The sequence below is a fragment of the Odocoileus virginianus genome, chromosome 31, assembly GCF_023699985.2.
Source record: "Odocoileus virginianus isolate 20LAN1187 ecotype Illinois chromosome 31, Ovbor_1.2, whole genome shotgun sequence".
Taxonomy (NCBI): Eukaryota; Metazoa; Chordata; class Mammalia; order Artiodactyla; family Cervidae; genus Odocoileus; species Odocoileus virginianus.
The window spans coordinates 34052632-34078217 of record NC_069704.1 but is presented as its reverse complement, the minus strand read 5'-3'; the positions used below and the strand labels follow the sequence as shown (position 1 = coordinate 34078217).

At 42.7% G+C, this 25586-nt stretch overlaps 1 protein-coding gene across 5 annotated transcripts in view; it reads right to left on the bottom strand.

Annotated features, from left to right (window-relative positions):
* FRMD3 (FERM domain containing 3) overlaps positions 1–25586 on the bottom strand; it is a 329624-nt gene that overhangs the window by 205204 nt on the left and 98834 nt on the right. The window lies entirely within an intron of this gene.

Sequence of the window (25586 nt, the reverse complement as noted above, 5' to 3'; positions counted from 1 at the left end):
AGTACATCTTTTGAGGTGACCAAGTGGTAAGAACTCTTAAAACTATGTAGGCCCCAAACCATTTGCTCTCATACTTCATGGTACAAAAATCTAGGGAACCAGCCATCTATTTTTCCAGGCATGGGAGCAGAATGAAAGGTTATTTCTGTAAGGAGTGTTGGCTCTACTCATGGCCCCCTGGCATCCATGCACAGGGGATAAAGCTGCAAGCTACTGATGAGCAGAAATATAAGGACACACCAGACCCTTGAATGTTCACAATATGTCAGTTCTGCCACCTGCATGTCTTGTAGTCATATATAGCACAGGGATCCCACTTTAATAAATAATACAGCTAAAAATTGAACTTAGAGAAACAAAGAATAGAATGGTGTCACTGTAGGCTGGGAGAGGATGGGGAGGGGGCAGGGGAGAGAAGATATAGGTTAAAGAGTACAAACTTTCAATTATAAGATAAATAAGCCTTGGAATGGCAAACAGAAGAGGGGAAAGTGGAAACAGTGACAAATTTTATTTTCTTGGGCTCCAAAATCACTGCACATGGTGACTGCGGCCATGAAATTAAAAGATACTTGCTCCTTGGAAGGAAAGCCATGACAAACCTAGACAGCATATTAAAAAGCAGAGACCACTTTGCCCACAAAGGTCCATATAGTCAAAGCCATGGTTTTTCAGTAGTCACGTATGAATGTGAGAGTTGGATATAAAGAAAGTTGAGCACTGAAGAATTAATACTTGCGAATTGTGGTGCTGGAGGAGAGTCCTGAGAGTCCCTTGGACTGCAAGGAAATCAAACCAGTCAATCCTAAAAGAAATCAACACTGAATATTCCCTGGAAGAACTGATGCTGAAGCTCCAATACTTTGGCTACCTGATGCGAGGAGCCAAGCCATTGAAAAAGACCCTGATGCTGGGAAAGATTGAAGGCAGGAGGAGAAGCAGGTGACAGAGAATGAGATGGTTGGATGGCATCACCAACTCAATGGACAAGAGTTTGAGCAAACTCCGGGGGAGAGGGAAGGACAGGGGAGCTTGGCAGGCTGCAGTCCATGGGGCCCCAAAGAGTCAGACACGATTTAGCAACTGAACAACGAAAGGGCTGGAAACCCAGTGTGCAGCATGGTGACTGCAGTCAATGCTGCATGTACACTTGAAATTTGCTACGAGAACAGAGAATTAGACCTTAAGTGTTCTCACCACACATATACACAGACACATACAGTAGTGACTACGTGAAATGAGGTTTGTGCTAATTCGCTTGATTGTGGTAATAATCATCTCATGATGTGTATGTATATCAAAACATCACATTGTAGGTTTTAAACATATTAAATATTATATTTTTGTCAGTCATACTTCAATAAAGCTGGGGGGAAATTTTAGAAGAAAAATAAATAATACGGCTTCTTTGGCACTTCAGGCACTTAACCCATCAGAGAATCCAACTATGAAAAAGACTGATCCATCCTTACCCAAACCCTGCTTCAGACTCATGTGTTTAGCAGAACCACGCTGCCTGCTTGTGCCTTAGCTGCCTGAAGTTCCCCCAGTGTGTCCAGAAATCCATGTGCACAATCCTTATTATCAGAGCTTCTCACAGAAGTGCTTTCCCTAATCTCAACTGGGGGATAGATAATCCCTTAACTCTTAGAGGGTGCCAACAGAAGAAATAACTATTTGAGCTCTTTCTATCTCATGCCAAGATGTAGTCAAAAACATTGCCTGTTATACTACCCAATGCCGTTATAAGACTTGACACAAATATTTGATTCTTTCTGAAATGATGGAATTGAAGTCCTAGCCAGGAAGACTATGAAAAAAATGGGACTGTCTTTTTGCTCTGGCTTCAAGAAAGCTTGGTGTTAAGGTCTGTGCTTATTAACTACCCATCACACACACACACACACACACACACACACACACACACACAAATCTGAAAGGCAAATCTATCTACAGAGAAAGTAGATTAGTAGTTGCCCGGTGCTCAGGGTGGGATCACCAACTCAATGGACATGAGTTTGAGTAAACTCCGGGAGTTGGTGTTGGACAGGGAGCCCTGACGTGCTGCCGTCCATGGGGTTACAAAGAGTTGGACACAACTGAGTGACTGAACTGAACAGGGTGGGAAAGGGGAATGACTACAAACGCAGACAAGGGTTTTTTCCTTAGTGATGAAAATATTCTAAAATTAGATCACGGAGACAGTTGCACAACTCTGTAAATTCACTTTTAAAAAATCATTGAATGGTACTCTTAAAATGAGTAAGCTTAATGGTGTGTAAATTATACCTCAATAAAGCTGTTTTTTAAAAAATCAATCTGAGATGAATCATAGACTTTAATGTGAAAGGTAAAACAATAAAATTTCTGGAAGAAAATATAATAATCATGATCTTTGAGGAAGCAGAGATTTCTTAAATAGAATACTAAAAGTATTAACCATATAATAAAAACAATGATAAATTGGACTTCAGTAGAATTAAGAATATCTGTTAGACAAAGGACATCATTAGGACTGTGAAGATGCAAGCCATATGCTGGGGAGAGATATTTGCAATACTTATTTCTGACAAAAGACTGATATCTGGATTTTATTTTTAAGACACTCCTACAAATAAGCAAAAAGACTAACAATCCAATTTTAGGATGGGCAATAGACTTGAACAGGTTATTCACAAAAGACAGATAGATACCTAATTGTTCAACACACACAAAAAGATACACAGAAGTGATGGCTACCTCAGTTCCTAGCTCTGATTCCTATGCCTTTCATTTTCTTTAATGGTGCTTATTTCCTTGTTATATATTTTTATATTCACATCTCTCAAAATCCCAACAGAAAGTCAATGGCACACTCAATTTAGAGTACCCACACCTCACTCTCTCATCCATGTGGCCTCTTGGCTGGGACCCCTATTGGTCAAACCCAACCTGAAGCCAAAGAGCAAGGCAACTCATACCTATGTCATGGATCAGATCAGTCTCCTGGGTCAGAAAAGATTAGAATGGTTCTGGAGGCGCAAATGGAAGGGACCTGGCATGCCGTTGCAAGCTGCCTGGAATCTTTTTCTAAATATGCAGGGAATAAATCATGAACAGAGACCACAACCAATAAACCTACACTTCTGGGAGACAAAAAGGGGATTCGTTATAGACATTACATAAGCTTCTCATATGCAATTTATGAAGGAGAAGAAGAGGGGAAAGGAATAGCAGTTCATTATTATATACTCAGCCAAGATAATGCCCTGCATAATTTATTTTCTATCGATCAGACATAGAGCTGACTCCTATCCAAAAGTGAAATAGACATCCTCAGGAATAAACAATATACCTTCTTGGAGAGGGCTGTTCTTTAAACTCACTTCAGAGCTAGTATCTGGGTGCTCAGGGAAGGTTATTATCCCAGAGATATAAAGTGAATCTCCTCTTTAATACGGACTTCTCTCTCTGAACAGCCTGAAAGGGACCTTGCAACCTCTCCTCCCACCTCCCCTCCATCATAACACACTTTCTCAGCCGCCACACCCTGCTCCACGAGCCCACTCTCTTCATCCCCTCTACTAACTTAGTTCTCAACCACAGTTTCCATTAGTGCAGGATCCAAGATGTTGTCTACATTGATTTTCTTAAAAGACTCTCAAAGTGTCCATCAAGAAGCATGCAGATGCATACTTCTCTTTCACCAGCCTTAGTCTATAAGGTGACCTTGGACATAGTTCAGTTACTTCCCATTCTAAACGTCCTTGTATTGTGCATGCATGCTAAGTCACTTCAGTTATGTCCAATTCATTGTGACCCCCAGGCTACAGTCTGTCCATGGGATTTTCTGTCCTCTGTACAATCTGTCCTCTGTTCATGGGATTTTCCAGACAAGAATACTGGAGTGGATTGTCATGCCCTCCCCCAGAGGGTCTTCCTGACCCAGGGATCGAACCCTTGTCTCTTACTTCTCTTGCATTGGCAGGCAGGTTCTTTATCAGTAACACCACTTGGGAAACCCCCTGTATTACAGCACAAAGCAAAAACCAAGTGAATCCGTGCAGGAGATTAAATGAACATGAAAAAAAAATCCCCTTATTTATCAAAGTATGTGTCTGCTGTCAACTCCACTAGAACAAAGATCCTTGCGAGCAGGGATTTTGTCTGTCTTGTTCAGCCTTCCTCAGGGCCTCACACAGCAGTTGGCACCTGGGAGGTTAAATGTTCAAGCTGGTTTTAGAAAAGGCAGAGGAACCAGAGATCAAGTTGCCAACATCCGCTGATCATCGAAAAAGCAAGAGAGTTCCAGAAAAACATCTATTTCTGCTTTGTTGACTATGCCAAAGCCTTTGACTATGTGGATCACAATTAACCGTAGAAAATCCTGAAAGAGATGGGAATACCAGACCACCTGACCTGCCTCTTGAGAAACCTGTATGCAGGTCAGGAAGCAACAGTTAGAACTGGACATGGAACAACTGACTGGTTCCAAGTAGGAAAAGGAGTCCGTCAAGGCTGTATATTGTCACCCTGCTTATTTAACTTACATGCAGAGTACATCATGAGAAATGCTGGGCTGGAAGAAGCACAAGCTGGAATCAAGATTGCCAGGAGAAATATCAATAACCTCAGATATGCAGATGACACCACCCTTATGGCACAAAGTGAAGAAGAACTAAAGACCCTCTTGATGAAAGTGAAATAGGAGAGTGAAAAAGTTGGCTTAAAGCTCAACAGTCAGAAAACTAAGATCATGGCAATCTGGTCCCATCACTTCATGGGAAATAGATGGGGAAACAGTGGAAACAGTGTCAGATTTTATTTTTCTGGGCTGCAAAATCACTGCACATGGTGATTGCAGCCATGAAATTAAAAGAAGCTTGCTCCTTGGAAGAAAAGTTATGACCAATCTAGACAGCATATTAAAAAGCAGAGACATCATCAACAAAGGTCCATCTAGTCAAGGCTATGGTTTTTACAATGGTCATGTATGGATGTGAGAGTTGGACTATAAACAAAGCTGAGCAAAGAAAAATTGATATTTTTGAACTATGGTGTTGGATAAGACTCTCGAGAGTCCCTCGGACTGCAAGGAGATCCAACCAGTCCATCCTAAAGGAGATCAGTCCTGGGTGTTCATTGGAAGGACTGATGTTGAAGCTGAAACTCCAATACTTTGGCCACCTGATGCAAAGAGCTGACTCACTGGAAAAGACCCTGATTCTGGGAAAGATTGAGGGCAGGAGGAGAAGGGGACGACAGAGGATGAGATGGTTGGATGGCATCACCAACACAATGGACATGGGTTTGGGTGGACTCCGGGAGTTGGTGATGGACAGGGAGGCCTGGTGTGCTGCAGTTCATGGGGTCGCAAAGGGTTGGACACGACTGAGCGACTGAACTGAAGGCTAAATGTATGCTAAGTAAATGAGTAATTGGACATGACATTCTTTTTAAAAAAACTTTTTGGCCACACCATGGAATCTTAGTTCCCTGACCAGGGATCAAATACATGTTCCTCCATTGGAAGAAAGAGTCTTAACCACTGAACCACCAAGGAAGTCCCTGGATGTGACATTCTCTAACTTCTCCACTGGCAGCACCTGGCTTTAATTCTACCACCCACTCTAACTTGGTACGTCTGTAATAAACGAGTCCACTTGTGATAAGTTAAAGAGACTAAAGAAAGCCCCTAAAACTAAAGAAAGCCCCTGAAGCTGACAAGCTTCAGGAGCAGAGTTTGCCCTGCTGTTTCATGTCACAAATTACACATTGTCCCTTGTTAGGGGCACCTGACCATGCCATTTCATCTAACCCACAGCATCTTCCTGACCACATTCTCCAAATACAACTCCTTTTCCCTTCCACTCAGACCTCGTCAGGGAAAACGTATGCCCTAGAGATTCTCAAACTTTACACGCATCAGATTCCCCCTGAGGGCTGTTAAAATGCAGATTCCTGAACGCTACCCCTAGAGCTTCTGATATAATAGGTCTGGAGTGGAGGCATCCTAGAATTTTTGTTTCTAAGAAATTCCAAGCGTATTAGTTTCCAATTGCTGCTATAAGAAATTCCACAAAATTGGTGACTTAAAACTCAAATTAAAATGATTATCTTGTAGTTCTGAAATTCAAAACTTTACGTCTGAAATGGGTCTCGCTGGGCTAAAATTAAGCTGTCTGCAGGGCTGTCTTCATTTCTGGAGGCTCTAGGGATAATCCATTTTCTGGCTTCTTCCAGTTCCTAGATGTGACCTGCATCTCTTAGCTCATGGTCACAATCCCTCATCTTCAAAGCCAGCAATGGCTAGGCAAGTCTTTTCTGCATCACTCTGACACTGCCTCCCTCCTCCACATTTAGACTCTGTGATTACATTGGACTCACCTGGATAATCCAGGGTTCTCTCCCTATTTTGAGGTCAGTGGTAAGACATCTTAATGATACATGCTACTTTAATTTCCTATTGCCTTGTAATTTAACATATCTACAGGTTCTATGGGCTTCCCAGGTGGCACAGTGGTAAAGAATCTGCCTGCCAATGAAGGAGATGCAAGAGATGCAGATTCAATCCCTAGGTCAGGAAGAGCCCCTGGAGGAAAGCATGGTAACCCATTCCAGTATTCTTGCCTGGAGAATCCCAAGGCCAGAGGAGCCCGGCAGGCTATAGTTCACGGGATCGCCAAGTCAGACATGACTGCGCACACGTGCACAGGTTCTAGAAATTAGGATGCAGACCTCATTAGAAGGTCATCATCCTGCCTACCACGCAGGATGATGCTGAGACTTCTAGTTTGGGGCCACAATTTGAGGACACTGGTGTAGGATGATGCTGGCTAACGATGGAAATTCAAGGTCACGGGTTCCAGGAAGGATAGGGAAAGAAGATTGGATGAAGCAAAGAAATGGGGAGGAGTGAGCTGCAGGGGCAACCCAAGGGAAGAGAGAGAGAGAGGGTGGTGAACAGGAGAAAAGCTACCTTCAGTCATTACAGTGAGCCTCTCAGGTCTCACACAGAAAAAGAAGAAAGCACCACCACAGAGGTGGTGCTTAAGAAAGAAATTCTTCCCAGCTGAGAACGAAACAGCACCTATCAGAATCATTCCTTTCACCCGTGCTGCTCTCTCGAGAATGCACTGATTAACTAAAAACACCTAAACCTAAAAACACAAACACGTTCTATGGGATGCATTAGTTATATATTTGGAGGGAAAATAAGATTTCTGTTTGTGGCAAGACATACAAGCCAGGACTAATTTTTATCCTGAATTGGAATTTTCCATTCCTAGAGAACTTGACTAGTGAAGTATGTTACTTTTAAATAGTCTACAGCTGAGTTTGTTTTTGCTGTAACTTTTTTTTTTTTTTAATTTGGGAAGAGAGAAACCTTAAAAGAAAATGTGTGTTCACAGTAATTTGAACAGGCATTACGATAGATCCCCAGTCTCACAAGCCTGCAAGAGAAGTCATCACAGGATTCGGGATCACGAAAGGCTGGTGTGATAGCAGGGATTGTGGAAAGCAAAGTGGGGTGGGTGGGTGTGGGGGTGTGTGTGTGTTATAGATGGTGGGGATTGTGGGAAGCAAGACAGGAAAGACCTGGGAGTCATCATTCATGTTCTGTGTTCACCTTATTCTAAGAAGCACTTACATCAGCCAACTGAGAGAGTTAAGTAAAGCTCATCTGAATTTGTTTTACTATTTTAACAATTTTTATTGAAATATAGTTGATTTACAATATGTTAATTTCTTCTGTACAGCAGTGATAGTTATTCACATATTGTCTCTTTCATAGGCTTTTCTGTTATGATTTATCACAGGATATTGAACACAGTTCCCTGTATTATACAGTAGCACCTTGTGGTTTATCCATCCTATACATAATAGTTTGCATCTGCTAATCCCAAATGCTCAATTATTATTATAAAACAAATGTTTGTCCCTTGTACCAGCTCTTAAAGGCATTTCTTTTCCACAGAGGAGGGAAACTGAGTTGACCCAAGCCACAGAACAACCTAAGGTAAACCACAGACAAAAACTCTGCCTGCTCCCTACACGTGAAGGTTCATCTGTGGCTTAAAATAGAAAGCCATATCCTTCTCCTATGTCTCCCTATAAAACAGATCACATTTGCCAAAAACACAGTGTCTAAATGGCTCTGTTCCCCAAAGGATGTGTCCAGCCAGCACTGAACTTCCTGTAAGATCATGTGCTCTGTTAGCCTGTAAACTCTACTACAGGGAACATAATTCCAGCAGATAGACAGGAACATATCATGGATGGTGACAGAAAGTGCAAGCGCTAGCTGAGAAAAGAATAATCCACCATAGCATCCTAACTCTCTCAAAGGGCTGAAGAGCAGAGAATGGACCAGCTGACTTCAGAGATGTGGGCATCGAGTATTTACATTTTAAGGAATCAGGCACTATGAGCAAACAGTTATACCTCCTGCAGTCTCCAAATTAACAAATATACATATTCCATGATCATTCCCAGAGCAGCTCAAAGGTAGGCTATCCCAGGAACTGGGTTTTCTCAGTAGCCCACTCCTCTGCTTATGGTAAGAGTAAATCTAAAAGATGCCTTTTGATCTAGAAAGACACAAGTCCTTAGTAGCTCTGAAATGGTCAGCAGAAATAATGAAATGGTGACCATTTGCAGAGGGCCTGCTGTGTCCTCAGGACCCTGTGTACATTCTTGCAGTGACTCATTATAGCCCTGCAAAGCAGGTATTACTATCCCTAAGTTTTTAATATGAGAAAATTGAGGTTCAAAGAAAAACAACAAACCACTTGCTTAGGATCACATAGCCAGGGAGTAGCAGAGCAGAGCTCCAAGATCAAGTCCTTTGGCTCCAAAGTCTGTACAAACCATGCAAAGAGCTACATCTCACATAAGAGGATGACCCTGCTCTCCCCTGATCAGAGACAGTGGCTGGGCTTTATTTTTTCTTACAACAGTGATGACTTTCCTCTTGAGTGCATGTTCAGTCCTGTCTAAATCATTGCAACCCCGTGGACTACAGCGCACCAGGCTCCTCTGTCCATGCGATTTCTCAAGCAAGAATACTGGAGTGGGTTGCCATTTCCTCCTCCAAGGGATCTTCCAAACTCAGGGATCAAACCCCCATCTCCTGCACTGGCAGACAGATTCTTTACCACTGCATCATCTGGGAAGCTGACTTTCCTCTGAATAGGCTAAATATTCTTACCCTCTCTTCCTTGAAGCCAGCAGTCACCAGTGGCAGAATGGTTTGTAACAAAGCTCCCAACCAGTAACGCTAACTTCTCTGCATATTATAATTTTCTAGCAAATGTTCTATATGCCTCATCCTAAATCTGAGAAGTTGGTCAAACTAATCATATCAGGAGAATTCAAAAGGATAAGAATAGCATGATGCAACACAGAGCCTCTAATAAATGTTTTGAGTTCCCTGTCCCAGCATTACACAAACACAGACAAAACCTTGCTACAATTTTAGGGGTTCATGGACTCCCTGAAGCCAACTTACAGACCGGTATGTCAAGAGACCCAAACTTATAAATGTTACAAGCTGACTCTTAGGCCATGCCCAGGGAAGCCCTATGAAACGCCCTTTACTTCTCCATACAATGAGATGATCACTCCAGCCCCTTCTCATGCTCAGGGCCTAAATGGGGGTGTCTCCTAATCAGACACTATTTAAGGACAAATGTTAATATAAAGAATGAGAACACTATACCTGATTATAAAACATCTACGTGGTGTAATCAAATGTACATTTAACAATAAATGTTTCCATTTTCGAATAAAAGTTTGCTATCACACTAAACTTGATTTTCATGTCAAATGACTCTTTACTCCCCCTGACCTCCACAGAACTCTGGGGTCACATGGGAGGAGGGGGAGACAGATTGTCCCAGAACTCCATTTGGTGAATTATGAGGGCTGTTCCAACCAGAACAGATGTTTGCATCATCGCTTGGCCACGTGTCCCCAGTGAACAGCCGGGAAATTTTTTGTGTTGCCAAATTTGATTAAAAAAAAAAGGTTACCTTTGAAACGATGATTAGAGATGATCAGCACGGAGAAGGGAGGAAAAACAAGAGACATCTTAAAGTTACAGAACCTGCGTCTCACAATAGCACAGGTGATGTTTATGGAGTAGATGCCCCACAGGGGCATGGGTTAAGAGGACCGAGAAGGAATGCTTGAGCAAAGATGTGGAAAGCCAAGTTTCTCAAGACACCTTCAAGGACCACAGTGAAAATAATTTGAACTAGAGTCCCCCATGGAGAAAGTGAAAATATTAAAGGAGAAAGAAGGTCAATCAAAAGCATCAATTTCTATTTTGTAATTTAGATACATTGCAGAGGAAGCAAAGTAGAAAAATAAAATCTTCTGATACTCAGGGATTTGTGAAATAACAGAAATAACACAATTAGAAGAGAACAGTTATCAGTGTCTTGTGTTGGCTTACTGCAGTTGAAGTTACTTTTTTTCTATCCAGCTAACCACTCTGAGCCTCCGGGAGAAAGTAAGGGTATCATGAATGCCGAAGCTCCTGGATTTATTCCAGCGACTGCGCATGGAGCATGGTCACAGCAAGGACCAGGAATGTGCAGTTTTACTTCCTGGCCACATGGGAAAACCTGACTATGCCCTGGCGGTGATGGGAGACAGCATTACCCTCCCCAGAAATCCTGCAAGCAAAACCTGGTCAAGTTTCATGCTGTGCTACCCAATTTAGTAGCCACACACCGCATGTGACTAATTACATTCCAGTTATAATTGTTAAATATGATTTAACTGTAGTACTTGGTTCTACTAGTCCTATTTCAAATTCTCAGCCACATATGGCCAAGTATCTACCGTACTAGATGGCACACATACAGAACCTCACCATCATCATGGAAAGTTCTATAAGACAGCACTGGCCAAGAGCAAAGCTTCTTTAGACTTTAATCTGCATTCGAGTCTCTTTGAAGATCTTGTTAAGATGCAGCTTCTGATTGAGTAGGACTGTGACTGAATCACAAACAAGCTCCCGGTGATGCTCACAGCCCTGGTCAGTGGACCCCTGAGAGGCTGGAGTGGATTCACAGTAACTCTGTTACAGGCTGACCTCGGACTGAATGGTAAATATCTGCCCTGTTCTAATACAAGGAGTGCCTTTTATGTTCACGTCACTATTCCTCAAAATAACGAGCATTCAACCACATAGAAATTGTTAAATCCTTCTCTTTTGCCTATCTTTCCATTTCGCACTCTCTGGTTTTAAAAAATTCCCACATTTACAGAAAAAATGTGCAGAGCACTGAATCTCTATCTTTGTGACGTTTCCACTATCTGCAATGGAGATTTCCTTGACAGAAAGCCTGGCATGATATAATTGAAGCAGCTGTGTTTTCAGAAGATAAGCGCAACCCTTTTATATCCCAGACACAGTGGTAACTCGGAGAAGAACAGTCAGGCATGTGCTGGAATTTGGCGTGGCTGCATTAGTGAAATACACAGAGTAACAAAGGGAAAGAAAGACGCTCTCCCAGCTTAAAAACAGAACAAGCCTAGTGCCACAACTCAGGACCAAATAATACATTTGAAGCACCATCCCTGTTTCCTAACTGAAATAACTCAGTTGGTTTAGTCTTTGAAAACAAGGAGAAAGTCTTACCTACATCATATATAACTCCACATTTCCACATCATCTCAGTTAACCAACCTAACTATCCACGCAAAGTAAGTCTTACTATTTTCATTTTGACAGGTGTGAATACTAACTCTCAGAAGAAATGAGAACCACCTGGGCCTCACCCAGGTTGCTCTGGCTTTCCAACTAGTACTGAAAAACAAGTTCACGAAGAGATGAGAGGAGGGAGATCACACACTCTAAGCCAAATAACTACTACAGACCAGCAACTTCTTCTCCCCTCTAGCTACTATTTTCTCAACCATAAGTAGAATGCCTCACCCATTTGTCCATTAAAGGATTAATGCCATCATTAAGAGATTTCTGCTAAAAGTGCTAAGGGAGAACATTAACCACTGTGTTCATTATTTGATCTTGCTGGGTTTTAGAGTTCAGTTCAGTCAGAGTCGTGTCCGACTCTTTGCGACCCATGAACCACAGCATGCCAGGCCTCCCTGTCCATCACCAACTCCCAGAGTCCACCCAAACCCATGTCCATCGAGTCAGTGATGCTATCCAACCATCTCATCCTCTGTCATTCCCTTCTCCTCCTGCCCTCAATCTTTCCCAGCATCAGGATCTTTTCAAATGAGTCAGTTCTTCACATCAGGTAGCCAAAGTATTGGAGTTTCAGTTTCAACATCAGTCCTTCCAATGAATATTCAGGACTGATCTGCTTTAGGATGGACTGGTTGGATCTTCGTGCTATCCAAGGAACTTTCAAGAGTCTTCTCCAACACCACAGTTCAAAACCATCAAATCTTCAGTATGTACAGTTAATTACAGGTTACAATCAACACATATCCCAGTTCACAGAAGAGCTGTCCAGAGCAAAGGCAACAGTGAGCTGGTAGCAGGGTCCCCATCATGAGAATTTGCAGATGGAGCTGGAAGCCTGAGACTGGATCAGCAATGCAAATGTTCTCACAACCCAGTGACATCACTGAAAAGGTAAAGCATGATTTGTGTGAGGGGAAGGGGGGTGTCGGTGCTTAGGAGTAGGGCAGTCACATTATTCATCACCCTAATTGGGACGACTTGGATAGTGAAGGAGGCACTCGGGGACAACAGGAGTAAGCATGAATTATCCCAGGCATTCTGTGCATGAGCCAGGAAGAGAGATTTGGACTTTTCCCTAAAGGAAAAGGGAGCCACCTAGAGTGGCATAACCCAAATTTCTATTTGGGAAAACTCATTCCAGCATCTATGTGGAGAACAGGATCAGAAAAGGAAGAGGTTACTCAACCTCAGAGATGCGTGTGCGTGTGTGTTCACAAGCATGAGAAAACCCTACCGAGAAAATACAAAATTCAGGGCTAATTTTAAACCCAGTAATCTTGACCTAAATTAGGCACAGAAAAGTGGGATTCTTTCAACGCCAAAGCTAACCACCCACTCCGCTGATCCTCCCCTGGCAAGGTCTGCTGCTTTGTAGAAAGTGGAGCCAACCCTTCAGGCCACAGGGCGCCATCTGGAAAAGCAACGAGTCATTGGGCTCAACAGGAAAACAGCCACAAACAGCAAAACGCAGCCAGACAAATATCTGTCTGGATTGTTGGAATCATTTATTCATTCAGCAAATATTTGTTGAGTGTTTCCTACATGCCAGGCACAACAAATGTAAATAAAGATAAACAAGGCACAATTGTTGCCCTCAATGAACGTATTGACAGATAAGGCGGTTGTCATAATACAGTGTGAGAAGCATGGCAAACGCTGGCCCAGGTGTTAAAAACACAAAGGAGGGGCATTTACAACTCACGGAGAAGCAGGTGATGCCAAGCTGTGTCTTCACATTCTGTGATTCCAAGTGTTGTCCCCAGACTTAGCAGCCTCCTGTGGCACCCAGGAGCTTGCCAAGAAAGCTGAATCTCAGGCCCCACCATAGACCAGTGGAATCAGACTCTATTTTAACAAGATCCCTGGTTTATCTGCATGCATGTTAAAGTCTGAGAAATACCATCTTCAAGGATAAGGGTGAGTGGCCAGAGGGAGAGAAGTGGGTTGTTTTGTTGTTGTTTAGGTGCTCAATCATGTCTGACTCTTCTGCAACTTCGTGGACTGTAGCCAGCCAGGCTCCTCTGTCCTGGGATTCTATAGGCAAGCATACCGGAATGGGTTGCCATTTCCTACTCCAGGGGATCTTCCTAACCTAGGGATCGAACCCACGTCTCCTGCATTGGCAGGTGGATTCTTTACCACTTGAGTTACCAGGGAAGCAGAGAAGTGGGAGAGGTGATCTAAGATAGAAGAAAGAGCAGAAGAAAAATGACTGGTGTAAGACAGATGGTCCCACATTCCCAAAGTACAGAGATCAACATGTCCAAAGCATAGAGTAGGTGAGAAGCAAGAAGTGGAACAAGAAAATGCTTCTGAAAAGGGACAGAAGCTAGCTAGGTCACCCATGAAAAAATGAAAATGTTAGTTGCTCAGTCATGTCTGACTCTTTATAACCCTGTAAAGACTGTAGCCCACCAGGCTACTCTATCCTTGGAATTCTCCAGGCAAGAATACTGGAATGGGTTGCCATTCCCTCCTCCAAAGTCTCTCTCATAAGAGCTCTCAAATTCCTTGAAAGGTCTTATGCAGGAGACATTTAGGAAGAACGTCCTGGCAATGGTGGGGAAAGACCAGGTTTGAAGGACCATGGACAAAATCACAACACACGTCATTGTACCCGGCTGTGGGGCACCAAGGAGGTCGGGGGCCCAGGGCCAGCAGTGGGTCAGCAGGAGCCAAGAATCATTGGCACAGGCTTGATCACTTGGAGAGGGGAGCGTAGCTGGTTATATGAAACCAAAAACACTTCTTTCTGAAGCCATTTGTTTTCCCTAATTATACTGCTTCTTAGCTAGATTTGTGCCAAAGAAATAAGAAGAAAAGTACCCAAAGGACCTTCCCTCACTGAACATCAGTCTCGGGAATGGAGCTTGAGCCAGATTTCCTGAAGACATCAAGAAATAGGAATTACCTGTGGCATTTGTTCAAAATTCAGATTCCCAGGCCCTGCGGTCACACCCTATAGAAAGGTATCACACTTGATGTGTCACTGTACATCATTAATGGCAGGCTTATTTTTCTCCCATATCTGATTCATCCAATGCTCATCATTCAGCATTGTATGTACAAGCAATTGATTCTTCTGCCAGATAAAGTATCAGTTAATGATAGTATAAATTGACTCTTGAACTCTGATAGATGATAGATAGATAGACAGACAGATAGACACCTGATTCAGAGCCCTTATAACTTTCATACCTTTTAAAAAACAAGTCTTGGAAAAAAAGGGCAAAAAGCATAAGTAGCATTTCAAAGAAGAGAAAATTCACAAGGCTAGCAAGCTTGAAAAGATACTCAACTGATCTATAATCAGGGAAATACTAATTAAAGAACAAGATTCCATTTCACACCCATGAGACTGGCAAGCTAAATTTTTTAAGTTTGGCCTGTAGGTACGCAAATGAGTACAACTAATTTCAAAAATGATTTGGCAACACCTAGCAGAGTTGAAGGTGAGCACCAAAGTCCTCCCATTCTCTGGGAGAAAGCCTAGAACAAGTCTAGCAGGTGTGTACCAAGAGATACGTAAGAGAATGTTTATAGCAGCATTGTAATAGAATAAAACTGGAAACAATTCAAATATCCAATAAGAGAATGGCAAAGTAAACTTCATCTATACATAAACACACACACTACACATACACAAACTACAGACACACATATTATGGTTTTATGTTTGATATCTTCTATAAATTTAGTTCTCAGCTCATTTAGTGATTTATTATTATTTTCGCCATTTATTAAGGCAGGTTCTAGGCATTTTCATAGATTTCTAATTATCATTGGAACATTATAAGGTATAATTACCACCTTAGAGTTAGAGTATATAAAGCAATTCCTTTGGCCCAAGATCACACCACTGGGAAATACTATGTCATATGTGTACCAATAATTCCAAAATCCAAATTCCTTCTTACCATGTAACTGGGAGCTTTTTTCTAGAAAAATCTTAATCACCACAGTATGTGTTAAACCCATGGTCTTAATAATGATGTAAACACAATAACTAACTCCTCTTATATTGCTCTTGATGTGTAGCCCTGTTCTTCACTGAAGCAAAAAACAAAACAAAACCAGATATTGTGACAGCACCTAGAAATAGCATCGTCTCCTTGGGGAAAAAATGAAAGGTAAGGTCATCTTTACTTAATCTAGGCTGGATTAATGTATTAATCCTGAATAGGATTAATACCAAAGCATCTATAATTCATGAGAATTAATGTGAACAATTCATAGAAAATCTTTAGATAAAAAGAAAATAAATGACTAATAGCATGACTCCAGATAATGTGAAATTGGCCATTGGCTTCCCACACTGGTCACTCCTGTCAAATCTGTGGCCCTGGCGCTGTGATGTTTCACCACTGCTTGGGGCTCAGGTACTGCGTCCTTTCCGGTTCCTGTCACTCTGAAGATCTCTCTCAATCCCATCTCTCACCCCTGCTTTTCCTCTCGGCTCCATCCATTATGTAACCCATCTCCAGCTTTCATCTTCTGTATCTCCCTCTTCCTTGATCCTTCCCCTTGGGTGACAGACATGCTCCTCAGGACTCCTTCTTTCTCAGCTGTGCTCCCCCCACCAGGCTCCCTCTCACGCTCCTCATTACCCACCTTCTTGAAGGAACCCCGTCTGTCCCATGGTCCCACTTCCTTGCCAGCCTCTCCTGGCTTAACTGCCTCCTCATTTATAACAATCGGGCAACCACATCTCTTAAGTCCTCTAGAGGCTTCAGTGAGAACATGTATATGATGCCAGGTACCAAGTGGGAGCTCATTAGTCCTCCACTTCTTGAAGTGTTTTTCTCTCCTGGATTTCATTCAGATCCCTATTCTTTTCCCTGGGTCGGGGGCTTTGTCTTTACTTCCGTCTGTCACTTGCTGAGGGATTTCATTGGCCCCCTGGATCCAGTTGTGACTGCTATGCAGAGAAGCAGATGGCACTTAAGCTCTAGATTCAGACTTGAAGTCTCACCTGTGAATCAACAGGGCCCAAGCCAAGCTCACCACCAGTGACCACTTTGATCTCCAGTTTTCACCAATGGCTTCTGCTCGCCACCACTTGCCAGTTTCTTATATTTGAGCCTTGGCAACCATCAGAAACTCCTTTATCTCCCCATCGCTAACCACTTACTAAGTTCAGTCTTATTTTACACAACCCATAATGTTCTTATCAAGCCCTTCCTTATCACAATGAAGCTACTTTATCCCTGACTCCTGGTCTTGACAACTCTAGTGGTGACAACTTCAAGAGACTCCTGCCTAACTAATCTCCCCCTCCTCCTCTTTATCCTCCAAACCACTTCAGAGGGATTTTCCTAAAGCACAGCCCTGTGCTGCCACTACCCACTTTCTGCAGCCCTCCACATCTGCCAAATAGAAGCCAAGATCAGTTCAGTTTGGTAGAAAGGGAGTAATCAGTACCAAGAGCCAAGCAGAAGAATTTTTATCTATAGACATGTGTATAAGTATATAAATATATATGTGTCTAGGTACCCATGGATCACAAAGGTCTAACTGACTAAGGCTCAAAGTAGAAAGGAGCTGACACACCATCCTTTTCTTCACATATCCATCCTTCAAGTTGTTAAAATTATACAATTATGACCTTGATAAAATAAGAACTTTTTTTACACTCACAAACTTGCTTCAGTTTTTTTTTTTTTTAATTCTTTCATTTCATGCCAAGGAGCCAGAAAACATTCACCTGTTATCTCATTACTCTAACATTTAAAGCCAGAGTTAACACACTGGTGTCCAGACAGCCATTATCTTTGATGTCCAAAAGCCAGTGTTTAAAAATTAGAAGACTTCCCCTAAAATCTGAAACAGCTAGTCTGCCTTGAAAACCAACCTGATCAGGTAACACTGGCTAAGCATGCCCATGGCAGAGAGCATAACAATGGCCACCCACTGGCCAGGCCATCCACTTTCTTCCCATTAGTTCATTAAGATCATGTTATCTGACCCACTAGGAGTGAGATGCTTTAATCCCTAGTTTAAACAATGAAGTTTTATTGCAATTTATATAAGATGACATCAGAGCCCTCTGACACACAAAATATGTCCTGCATATATATGTATACTAGTTTTAAAACAACAATAATTAGCCTTCCTTCTAGGTGGGATCCACTGAATCCATTTAAGGAACATGTATGTTTCAGATTGTGTATTTCTAGCTTGTGCAGATTGTCCAATAGTGTGGGTATTTCAGAATATCAGCCACTTTACATGTACTATTTCCTTCATCCAAAAAGACTTCCAGTCATAGATGAGCATGACACCAGTGTAACATATTTCTTGTTTTGCAAAATGATACTAGCACCAAGTGTACACCAAATGTTTACTATTCCCTTGTGAATCATTTATTCTGATACAGTTCCAGGAATATGAGTTAGGATGATTTGTTCTGCTGGCCAAGATTGTTTTTCTCAAAAATTCTAAGACAAACAATTAAATTCCAAAGCTTGAATGTATCTCAGTTTGTTTTCAATCCTTTTTTCCTTATTCTGTTTCTTTTTTTCTGTTCTATTTTAACTTTTTACTTTGCAGTCCACAAGCTATAACCTTTAAAAGCTTTATGGTTCCATTTTGTTTAACACTGAGGTTAAACATTTGGCATCTCTGCTATTTTGGTTCCCAGGAGTATCAGCTTGTGCTGAACGTATAATGGTGAAGAGCATGTTCCTTGCCTTGACCTTCCCTTTCCTCTGGATTCTAATGCCCCTTTACATTTCTGCAATCTTGTAGCTCCCTGATTATTTTGCCTTTCCCAGTTTGTGCCTGCATTTGGTGATATTTTTCCATACTCTCACCCTGTGACCTGACATGAATTCTAATTGGAAGTTTCCATTTGCCTTTCAGGAATGAGCAGTTATCAAAAGATCACCAAGTCATAAATATGGTTACTTGCCAGCTGCTAGCCCGCCACTGTACAGACAAGGCCATTTGGTTCAGTGTGAAGCTATGCCTTATTCAGAGAAACCCTGCGACTCTTCAGAAGGAACCGGTGGTAACTTTAAGTACAGACAATCCTCTTGAGGCACCAAACGTCCCATTTATTACTTGAACCCTTGACCCAGTCCTCCTCCCCTAATGCACTCCCAAATCTGGAGGCTGGAGGGGACCATGCCCTATTCCTGGCAGGGCCCAAAGCAAAACCCTGCAATTCAGGAGTCTGCCCCACGCTCCTACCCTCTGTGTGCCTAGCCTCCTCCCACAATGATGGTCCTTTATAAACCCTGCAAGCTCCTCCAAAAACTGCTTCTTCAGCGCTGGCCTTGCCACGGAGCCAGGAACAGTGTTCTGCCTGGGGCACTGTGCTACCCTGCACCAAGGAATCCAGGAAACCTCCCAGGCAAATGCCAGCGACCACTGCCAAGTGGCCGGCAGCCACCACGCCTGCCCAGAGGCCCCAGAGGAATGTGACTGTGCGCCCTTTGTGTGGCTGCCTTCCCACAGCCCGGCCAGGCCCAGGCCCCCCAGTGGCCCACTCACATTCCTGAGTCTAATGTGTGAATCACAGTTAACCCCACAACCCCATCACCACACCACAACGCCACCCACAGCCCCAAGCCCTCTGGAACTTGCAAAGCTATGCAGCCCAGCAGGTTAAAGTTTTTAAACAAGGATTGTAGATCACTCGCACAAAACCTGCAGAAATATCTGCTTGCAAGTATAATATCAAAGGTATATAAATTCATGTACAATGTAAGTTCAAGTGCAATATAAAAGTGTTTGAATCATTTTCATTCTTAACATGAAAAAAAAAAAATCTAGGGACAGTAAGGAAGCCTATTAGAGCCTGCTTCCTGCCTTGTATTAACAAAGGACATGGGTGGAAGTGACGTTTACCCACTTGGTAAAATTCTGCATGCTCAGCAATAATAAGAGGTTTGGACAGAAGCTAAGATAAGGGGCTTCACTGGTGACTCAGAGGGTAAAGAATCCTACTGACAAGCATGACACACAGGCCCTATCCCTGGGTCAGGAAGATCCTCTGCAGAAGGAAATGGCAACCCACGCCAGTATTCTTGCCTGAGAAATCCCAGGGACAGAGGAGCCTGGGGGGCTATAGTCCATGGGGTCGAAAAGAATCGGACACAACAACAAAACAATATAAGGGGAAGAAGGATTAGACCTTCCCCCAGAACTACACCCTGTCCCTCCCCGTCTTCTTCACAGGCCACACTCCTTTAGAGAGGATGTATCAACAGCCGCCATCTTGCTCAGCTCTGCAAATTCCCCCTTTGCCAACTCTTCTTTAAGGCAGCAGGGGGCGCTCTATGTGAGCCTGAAGGGAGGCAGAGGCATCTTCGCTGACTTCTTTCCTCAAGGTCACTGACTTAGTCATTTGATTTCACAAACATCAAATTCTCTGCAAACTAGAAAATGAATGCTACTCCTGGCTTGTTCTATGCATTGATTACTGGACTCTTGGTCACCTGAGTCCCAGGTGGAGTGCTAAGTCCCTTTTAGGATGCTGTGGCAGTGGTCTGCAAGGTCAGAAAAAAAAAAAAAGAATTTGACTATTGCTCTGGCAATGGCAATAGACAGAAAGGGACTTCAGTTCACAACCCGGCCTTGGTCATTCCTGGCTGTGTCACCTAGACACATCACTTGGCTCTCTGAGCCTCAGTTTTCTCAACTCTGAATTGGCATGTGTCCCTCATTAAATGAAATAGTTATGATGGAGCACTCGGCACCCTACCTGACAGGTGGCAGGAGCCAAATAAACCTCAGTTCAACTATCCCTCAACCACAACATAACCATAGCAGGCCAGCAGGGTTTCTGAACTATTAAGTCATTTTAACAAGCTTTTAAAAGCAAACTAGTTCATACCAATGCAGACTCCAGCCATGTGTATGAACACTTCTCTCCAGTGTCTTAAAGCTTGCTTGGTGATTCTTGCAGTTTCCAAAGTAAAGCAAAGGGGAACATGTCTCATCATGACCTTCCTAGAAAAAGGAAACTAATTAACATAAGATGCTAACACCTGAATCCCTTATGTAATGCTCCTTGGGCAACGTTTTCTCCAGCTCTGCAGATGCTCACATGGAGCATCAATTCTACGCACAGAGACTTCCATTTCCTTCCTGCTTAGTCAACAGGCAATTGCCCTCAATTCATTTCCCCCAAATTTTGAAGTGTCATTTATTTATGGCTGTGCTGGGTCTTTGTTGCTGCTCCCGGGCTTTCTCTAGTTGCAGCCGGTGGGGGATACTCTCGAGTTGTGTTGCTTGGGCTTCTCATCATAGTGGTTTCTCTTGTTGCCAAGCATGCACTCTAGGACAAGAGGGCTTCGGTAGTTGTGTGCCTCAGGCTTAGTTGCTCCACAGCACATGGGATCTTCCTGGACCAGGGATTGCACCAATGTCTACTGCACTGGCATGCAGACTCCCAAACGACTAGACCACCCGGGAAGTTCCTTTTCAAATTTGTGAGACTCACCTGGAGGGCTTGTTGAAAATGGATATCCCCCCATGCACCCCTAGATTCTGATTTGGTAAATCTGAGGTGGAAACAAGAGTATATATATTTTAACACCTTCCCTGTCCCTGTGACCCTTATGTGGACTTCAAACCACAATATGGAAAAACCAGCTGGGCTGTACTATTTAAAAATCCCTAGAACCTGGCTTGCTACAGAAGTTAAATCCCCCAGAACTAATTAGTAGGAAAAGAGAACCCTGAATATGCACACATCTGGGAATTCTTGGAGCGCCAGGGCCTCCCTCACAGCCCTGAACCACACCAACTTTGTTCACCCACAGTTCCATTTGAGAGAGAGGTATTGATGTCTCCAACTATTGGAGGAGGAAATGGCAACCCACTCCAGTATTCTTGTCTGGAAAATCCCATGGATAGAGGAGCCTGGTGGGCTACAGTCCATGGGGTTGTGAAGAGTCGGACACGACTGAGTGTACAGTATTACACACCATGATACTATGACAGTGGATCATCTATTTCTCCTTGCAGTTCTGTCAGTTCTGCCTCACCTGGTTTGATGCTGTATTGTTAGGTAATACATGTTAAGGATTATTATATCTTCTTGGAGAACTGGCCCCTTTATCATTATGTAATGCCCCTCTCTACCCCTCATCATTTTCCTTGCTCTGAAATCTGCTGTCTGAAATTAACAGAGCTATTCCCACTTTCTTCTGATTTGTGTTATCATGGTATATCTTCCTCCATCCATTTAATTTTAACCTGTATGTGTCTTTATATTTGAAGAGGGTATCTTGTCGATGACAAAGAGTTGGGTTGGGTCTTGTTTTTGATTCATGGCTCCTAGCTTCACTCTGGCTTCAGCTTACCCTGCTCCTATTCCCTTCAGCCCCCTTCAGGAAGTTCTGATCGTGGACTCTGACTCTACAGCATCTTCCTTGAGATTAAGTTGTCCCAGAAGAAATAAATGTGGAAATCTAGTAAAACCATTTGTTTTTCTGTCACTTTCAGGGTCAAATCATAGCTCTGGGAACATAATTAAATAAAGTAATTGACACATAAAACCATCTGCACAGAAGGCATTACAAAGGACAATATTTCACTTTTTCCTAAATAAGAATCTAGCGTGTCTGAATTAATCAAACATTTTTCTTTGGTGAAGTCTAAATTAATAAGATTTGTTGTATGTATATCTGTGTGCTGTGTTCCTGTGTATGCACAAGGGATCAACCCATTAGCAAAGAAAACCTTGCTTCAGGCAATAGAGATGATTTTGAAGTTTTCAGTTAAAAGTAAGAAAACTTGTGGCCTATAAACTTAAAGATAAAATAGCCATTTTATCTAGACTGAAGCCAGTTATTTCACAAGGAATAACTCTGCTTTGGACCTCAACAGAAACACACTTTTATTTCTAAATCATGCCTTCCCCCAAAAGAATCATGCCATTTAAAGATATACATTTTTACCCCATGACTGAAGTTTTCCAACCTGGACCAAGTTTTCCAACCTGAAAAAAAAAAAAAAAAAACAAGAGAACTGGACAAGGAAGGAATATAGATCCAGGTGTTTTCCCCAAAGATCGACATCCTTAAAAATAGTCACAACATGTCACACTGGAAATACAGACGGATGGAGCAAACTGAGACAGTGTCCAACCATGGGCACCCCTGAAATAGCTCACTATTTAGAATTAATCTCAAACAAGAAACCAGAAGACTGTTCAATAGCTCCATCAGTACTATCTAGAAATATTATCTGAAATTTGGAAATAAGGCAAAAATATGACTAGGCATCCTTTCTCTGAGGTCACATAGAGCAATAGAGCACTGTCTCACAAAGCTACACAACAGCACCTGATGCTTTATGGAAGATAGTTAGCTTAACTTAATAGTCACTGTTCTGTAGAGTCTAGACACTGTAAAGTTAGATGTTAACTTGTGGAAGATTGATAAGCTACAAATGATTTCTGCCCCATAGAAGAACTAAACCAAAGATTGTAGTTTTATCACTTTATGTAACATTAAATGTCTCAGTTGTGTCTCAGAAAACCTTACTCATCTTAACTTATTGAAAACTATATATTGAGACTTTCTTTATCATTTGGCCTACTCATCTTCCTATCCTGGACACAAATGCCTGCTCTGTTCTTTCTCATTGAAGTCTGAGCTTGAAAGTTATTTTCAAAATGACATGAAGCCTAAGGAGTTTCCATCTAGCTCACAATTTTCACTGGCCCATCACCTCTGACCTAGTTCACAGCGACTCCTTCTCCAGTCAGCACCAAGCAGTCCTTCCTACCAATCCCACCATCCTTGGACCAGGCTCAGACTTAGCATTTAAGCAAGGTACACAGAACTGAGTCTTCCATGGAAGCAGAACAAAATGCAAAGAAAACAGAGCCAAGACACCCTTACATCTTTTGAAGTCCAGTACTCTATCTCCTTTATGCTCTAGGGCATGAAGTTTGTATCAGACTTAGCATTTTAGAAGAACATGAAGTCATGGGACGTGGTAGAGTCAAGTTAAATGAATGAAGCATTGAACCACATTTGCTTCAAGAGCCCAAAAGCGAGTGGAATAAAAGGAAGCCAGGGATGAGAGAGAATGAGGGCATGTGAGGGCACATGTGGGAACACACCTACTTTTGCAGAATTAGTCTCTACTCTCAGCCTCACCTCCCACACACTGGCTGCTCTGGTGCTATAAGCAGACTCCCAGTGAGGCTGGAAGTGCCGGTGTGAGTCTAAAAATTTCTGCTAAATTACTATTAAGCATACCAAGAAAAGATCTGACTCAAGGAAACACCTTACTGGATTTTTTTTTTTAAGGAAAGAAAATGTATTTTCCAAAGTAAGCCACAAAGTATAGGGTGACTAAGCACATAGAGGACTACCCCAAAGGTATAAAACCTATGAACTCCATTTGTCACAATCCTGAAATAAATACTTACTGTCTATTTGGGGGAAATCATGATTGTTACTTACAGAAGATGTCCTAAGTGGGTCTTGAACATGGGCACTGAAAAAGAAACACAGGTGGTTTCCCTCTGCCCAGTCTATGTGTCTCTGAAGGGAGTGAATGCTTCCTCCATGCAAATGTGGACTTGTATAGTCAGGCCTGACCCAGAGCGCAGCACCTAAATTTGGCCGAACAACCTCATTAGGGACGAGAGTTAGAAACTCTTCCTGGGACTTCCATGGTAGCCCAGTGGTAAAGAATCTGCCTGCCAACGCGGGGGACATGGGTTTGATCCACGGTCCAGGAAGATCCCACATGCCACGGGGCAGCTAAGCACATGTGCCACCACGACTCAGCCCATGTGTTGCAATTTTTGAAGCCCTCTTACTCTAGAATCCATGCTCCGCAAGAAGAGAAGCCACTGCAATGAAAAGCCCGTGCACTGCAAATAGAGTAGCCCCTACTTGTTGCAACTAGAGAAAGCCCACACGTGGCAGCCAAAACCCAGCACAGTCAAAAATTTAAAAGGGAAAGGAAGAATTCAATTAAAAAAGGAAAGAAGAAAGAAAGACGGAAACAACTGTCCTTGTTCTATGCATCCTGTGTGTCACCGGGAGTGGCATCTGCCTCTGGGCACTGCCTCAGCCATATTATAAATATTTGATTAGTATGTGGAGGTATTAGTATAATGAATTAGTATACTTCATTAGTATCAGGAAGAGCTACGTGTGCCTGGCTGAAGTGTTTGACCTTTACTTTGTAGTCAATGAGAAACCAACAGAAATTGTTCAGTCACATAACAACTAGTTATATCAAAGTTATAGATCAACATGAATATATATCAACGAGCATAACGATTAGTAATATCAAAGCTAACAAAGGTAACACAGGCAGTAGCGTGTATAAACTAAGAGGAAGCTCACGGGGGCCAGATGTTACTGCTGTTCAGTCGCTCAGTCCTGTCCGACTCTTTGCAACCCCATGGACTGCAGCACACCAGGGCTTCCCTGTCCTTCACCATCTCAGAAGAGCATTAATTTTAGTCATCAGACAGACTGGATTTCAATACCAACCCTGTGTGCCCATGGGCAACTCACCTTACCTCTCTGAGTCTGTTTTCTAGAACTAGGACCTGTACTTTGCAGAAATCAGAGTTAAGATTACAGATGACATATGTGAGGCAGCTAACACAGTCTGGGACCGAGGAGGTGCAACAGTCACCCAGGAGGTTCTCTTGTATTCTGGTTCTGCTGTCCTTTCAGGCACACAGGAGAACTGTATAACACTTTCCAGTTCCACTTGAAGTGGATCTTGGCCTGTACATGACTAGAACTGGCCAACAAAACCTAAAGAGCCGGTGGATATTCACTCCCTTCACACACTCCCTTCCCACTACTATGGTGAGCATAGAAGCTTCCCAGATGAAGCCTCTGTCTTCCTGGGTCACTGTGTGACCATGGTGAACAGAAATCCCCCA